We start from the raw sequence: 6,053 nt of genomic DNA, 5'->3' as shown, positions 1-6,053 counted from the left end.
CTCTACGTGTTGCAGGAGTGCGGTTTCTCCCTCCGTGACTCGGGAGTGGAGACATCTAGTGGCTGTACTTCGGTTGAGAGATTTGGCGAGCGGGCCTTGGAGAGTCCATCCCAAACGGGTCTCGACTACTGCAGGACAGCCTCGGGGTCCGGTATGAACCCGGTCTATCGGGACAATGAGGTCTGCATGGTCGGAGCCTATCAACAGGGTCGGCATAGCATTGTCTATGAGCGGGATCGGTAACTTGCGCAGATGTACATATTTCTCCATCAGCTTGGCGACGGGGTATGTGTACCGCGACAGTCCTATTTCTTGGCTGGTGAAAGCGTCTGTAATCTGGTACCGTCGCTCAGGCTGGCCGCTTGCTGCGATAGAGAATGAGACATTCTCGCCCTTTATCGTCTTCAAATCTCGTCTTATTGTCCGAATTGTCATTTGGGTTTCGCTTCCCCGCAGCCCTAGCTGGGCCGCAGCGGAGGCGAGCAGAAGGGTCTTCTCGGACCCGTCATCGAGGACGGCGTAAGTGTCCAGGACTTTATTCTGGTAGCTTAGTGTCACACGCACTACTTTTAGGAGTACTCGGGCTCCACTGCTGCTGGCGGGATCGATGTACATGACGCTCGCTTTGCTGCTGGATGGTGCGGGTGGAGGGCGCCGTCTGTTACTGTCGTGAAGTATGTCCAGATGGGCTCCATCGCACTTGGTGCACCTTTTCTTTAAGCGGCATTCGGCTGCCATGTGTGAGCGCGCACAGCGAAAACAGCGCTTGTTGGACTTTATCCATTGACTTGCTTCCTCCGCGTTCAGCTTGGGGAAGGAGTCACATTGCGCTAGCCAGTGTTCTTTCTCACAGTAGGGGCACACTATCTTCCACTTCTCCGTTCTGGAGGGGGTACTGTGGCTCCTGCTGCTCGGTACTGACTCCGATTGGTGCATCACAGTCACCGATCTTCTTCCATCATTTAGTCGCCTGGTTCCTTCTCTGGAGCCAGGGGTGCTCCGTCCGAATGTATCTAGCCGTAGGCTGCTGACTTCTCTCGCCAGGAAGTCTGCTAGATCGAGGAGGTTCGGTTCGGGGCCATTCGGGTCTCGGTGGTCCCTCTGTCGCCTAAAACGCTCCTGTCGAGCGGGCGGCAGCTTCTCCAAGATCCTTTCCACATTTGAGTTGGCGTAAAGTTCATGCCTCCCCTTCTCTCTCTGCTCTCCCAACATCCCTACCAGGGACTGCACTCTGATGGACAGGTCGTCCAGTGCTCGATTGTCTATTGCTGGGGGTAAGCGGTCGATGTGTCGGATCTCCTGGATCACGTAATCCCATATGCGCCCATACCTCTGGTCCAATGCTACCAGCGCTGCTGTGTATGGGGTGGTGGAAGTCGCGTAGGCGAGCGCTATATTATGTGCGCGGGGTACCTTTAAGTGCTTCAGTAGGATGGCGTATTTATGGCGTTCATCCAATACATCCACCAACATGGTCTCCAGACACATGCGGAGTTCCGTATACTGGGCCCGGTTCTCTTGGGTGAAGTCGGGTACCATAGGCGGGCCAATGTATGACGCTGACTGTGGATACATCGGCGAGCGTTGGGGGAGAGGCCTCCTAGGCGAGTCTCCTCCCGCTCCTTGGTATGGGCTGGTACCGGCAGTGTACCATGGCCCGCTTGTCCAGGTGCTGTTCCTCGGTGCGGGTCGTGCGTCGTGCTCACCCGTGTATAGAGTCGGGGGTCTGTAGCGCAGCTCCGCGGGAGTATAGCCTGGGCTGTACCGGACCTCCTGGTCCGGTAGAGTACTGTGCTGTCGTCGGGCGTGGTTCTCCTCCTCTTCCTCTTCGTCTTCAGTTAGGTCATCCAGTGCTTGTAGTCTCTGGTTTAGCCTCTCCACAGGATATGCTGCTCCTTCCCGGTTGCTAGGTCTCGCTTGGACCGGTGGGGGGAGGTGGTCTGTGGGGGGTATAGACCTCGTCTGTTGGTCAAGTTCAGGGTTGTTTACTCGGCTAGGGGATGCCGCCCTGGAGGTGTGTCTAGACGAGTTCCTGGAGCCTCTGGCGGAGGGAGAGGGTGTTGTCCGTCTGATCAGCTGTTCTATTAGTTGCGCTTGCTGTCTGTCGCGCTCTGCGTCCCGTAGAGCACCAGCAGCTGCTCGCTGGCTGTCTGCTCGGTCTCGGGCCACATTCTCTTCTCTCTGAATGCGTCTTAGTTCTAGACGTATATGCTCTTCTTCGCTCCGCTGCTGGATCTGCAGTCGGTCGCGTTCAGCAGCGGCGTTCAGGCTGATGAGGAAGGCCTGCTGTAGGGTCCTCTCTGCCTCGCTGGGAGAAGGCGGTTGTATAGGGGAGCCTTCCCTCGGGGTACTCCTTGCGGAGCCTTGGAGCTCTATCTCCACGGTGCTCTCCCCGTCTTCTTCCGTGCCGAGTTCTCTCTCGGTAGCGTTGTATTCCTCCCGGGACTCATCGGGGACTAATTCTTCAGTACTGGCGGGGTGTGAAGTCATGTCTGGTTCCCACTGGTCCCCACCGTGAACTTGGTCAGTTACATTAGAGCCCGTAGGGGCCTCTATGGTCGGGGTAGTCTGGGCGTTGGGGTTAGACATACTTTTACTTTCTAGTTTTACCGCGTTTACTGTTAGTAGAAGACTAGGTTGTTGACTGACAGCGTAGGCCTCTAAGTACTGAGGGAGCCGTCGTTCGCGCTGCGGGCGTTGGTTAGGAGGATCGTTTCGTGGAGTGTTCATCATAGGCCATTTCAATATTAATAACACTATATTAATATTACACTAATTACCCTCCGGCTCGAAGGACCAATTGTAACTGAGGGGTACAATTCCCTGACTGTATTACTAGATATGATACTTACTACCACTACCTTTGTACTTAATATTCGGCCACCCAGTACACGGCATAAATATATTATGATGAACACTGTCACGTAGATGAAACGGATCCAACACAAATGTACGAATTAGAATAGGTCTTTATTTCTACACAGCGATGGTGTGTAGAGCAAGCACTTAATCAAATCAATCACATTTATGAATGGAAATTAGTATGCACTTTTATGGCAAGAGTATTCGTCGGTATATCAATAGAGAATGTCCAATCTCTGAAGGCGCAGGTGGTACATATACGACCTGGAATAGTTTAAGGAATAACAGCAATGATACTTTAATGATTATATACTGGATACACTAGGGGGGGTTAATCCGGTCGCTTGTAAGCCGACAGGAGTAGGAAGGGGGGGGGGGGGTAGAATCCGGCTGCCTCATCCGGCCAAGGGTATCCCAGGTGAACCCACTGTAGTGCTGTTCAATGCGCCGGCGATCCTTGGACCACAGATGAAAGCAGGTGGACTCTTTGTGGGCCGGCGTCATCCGGTCCACGGAGGAGAGACGTGAAGCGACCTCGTCTTGCAGAGCGTCTCCTCACCTTGCGTCCTCTCCAGGGGGGGGGGGTTCCAACACACGGCAGTGTCGGGGGTCTTTATCCATGGAATAATCAAAGTATACAAAGCATAATCCGTGCCTGGGAAGGCGGGCTGTCGTCGGTAGAATAATCCGGTATACAGGTCCACTCGCTCGTCGGCTCTGGGGCTCCTCGGGTGCAGCTTCACGTGGGGTCAACCACCCTGGATAAGCAGCCAGTTCTCTGCCCGAAACGATGGGGTACTGACTACGGTAGTATTCTCACCGCACGAAGCACTATATATTAACAGACTATTATTAGCTTAATAGACTACGTCCAACTCGACGATATAGTGCCAAATATGACTATTCAAATATTAATATACACGATGTCTCAATACCGATGGTAGGCGAACTTGGCCTTACTCCCACACGTGGCGTCGCGGGGAGGCTTTACGTCTGTGACTCTATTGGAGGGTAAGAAACTGGACTGAAAAGGAAGTCCTACTTTAGTAGCGCAGTATATATACGCACTATGAACAAATAGTCCCATTAGTGGTGCGGTAGTCAGATTCCTACGCGGAACTAGGACTTGTTCGTACATGTGGAGCGGTACGTTTGAACTGGGTCTGAGGGGTATGGCAGCCTGGCACCAAGGTCTCGACCAATAGTAGAATGGAGACTATTATGGGATGTTCAGTAGGCTAGAATGGATATTCAATGCATATTGTACAAGGAATATACAAGGGATATCAGGGAATATTAGAGAATATACAAATACAATTAAATATATATATATAAATAAATATATATATTCGGTTTAATCTGGCCCTTCACAACACTATACATTATCCCACTTATTACATGGCTAACTTACTAACAATATACCTAATTCATTTGACAAATCGCAGTTGTTCTGTGGCTCTGTCAGCCCAAATAAAGTGATTATTATTATCGCGGGCAGCCTCTGTTCTGGCTCCGCTGTAATCTACACACACTCCGCTGTCAGTGCAGCCGCGGCAGGTGTGTCTGATTTGCTGCACTGATGTGGGCTTGATTGCGAACAGCTGCGCACATCGGTCATTATTGTCCCACAGCGGTCATTATTGAAAGATAATGACCGCTGTCGGGGGGCTATTGACCAATCACAAGCAAGCATTTCGGCGAATGTGAAAACGCCATGTAATAAAGAAGGTTAACCTTTCACTACCACACTACATAGGGTTAACGCTTTCACTACCACACTACAAAGTGTTAACCCTTTCACTACCAAACTAGAGAAGGTTAACCCTTTCACTACAACACTACATAAGGTTAACCCTTTCACTACCAAACTACAGAAGGTTAACCTTTCACTACCGCACTACAGAAGGTTAACACTTTCACTACTACACTACAGAAGGTTAACCCTTTCACTACCACACTACAGAAGGTTAACCTTTCACTACCACACTAGAGAAGGTTAACCTTTCACTACCACACTAACGCTTTCACTACCACACTAGAGGGTTAACCCTTTCACTACCACACTACAGAGGGTTGACACTTTCGCTACCACAGTACAGACAGTTAACCCTTTCACTACCACACTACAAAGGGTTGACGCTTTCACTACCACACTACAGAAGGTTAACCTTTCACTACCACACTGCAAAGGGTTGATGCTTTCACTAGCACATACAGAAGGTTAACCTTTCACTACCACACTACAGAAGGTTAACCTTTCACTACCACACTACAGAAGGTTAACCTTTCACTACCACACTACAGAAGGTTAACCTTTCACTACCACACTACAGACAGTCTAAACTACTAGTGAAGTGAATAGAAAGCGCTTCCGCACAACTCTGTGCAAGAATAATATAGCAGCTACCAGTGGAGCACAGGGTGAAGTGATGTTTGCTTTAGGGACACAAAAAGATTTACCGGCAGACGTTTTTGACGGCAAAGCGAGAGGGAAAATAAATTGCATTCCAAGTTTGATAAAGGAGCTACCTATCACGAGCCTATCGCAGCCGTACACCCTGGGCAGAAGAACTGCCGCTATGATACCAGCTGGCTGAGTGGGTAGTGAATTATGTTATACATTCAGACTTCCTTGAACATTACCTGCCTCCAGAGCACCTGCAGTACAGGATACTTAAAACCCCTCATGAAGTCTCTGCACTTCTCCAGGGCTTCAAAGTGTTCCAGACTTTCCGCTCAGAAGAAGGTGTGTGTGTGTGTGTGTGTGTGTGTGTGTGTGTGTGTGTGTGTGTGTGTGTGTGTGTGTGTGTGTGTGTGTGTGTGTGTGTGTGTGTGTGTGTGTGTGTGTGTGTGTGTGTGTGTGTGTGTGTGTGTGTGTGTGTGTGTGTGTGTGTGTGTGAGTGATTGGGGCTTTCATCATTATAGTTACAAGGAAGTTGTCATAGTAATAATAATAGTAATCTCCAGGCGCGTGCCTCCTCTTGTTCCTTTTCATGTTTGGAGTGGTTGGGCTTTAGAAAAGATCCCACCCACCGTGTCAAGGGGAAGAACGGCCCGGTATCACTGGAACGAGACACACACACACACACACGCACACGCACACACGCACACACACAAAGCCCCCTCTCTCTGCAAATGTCTTCTATAGAGGCAGCAGCAGACCCCACTTTAGTCCAAATTTAGTTTTTAAC

Source organism: Notolepis coatsorum (assembly GCF_963971535.1).
Source record: "Notolepis coatsorum genome assembly, chromosome: 13".
NCBI lineage: Eukaryota > Metazoa > Chordata > Actinopteri > Aulopiformes > Paralepididae > Notolepis > Notolepis coatsorum.
This window is presented reverse-complemented; position numbering follows the sequence as displayed.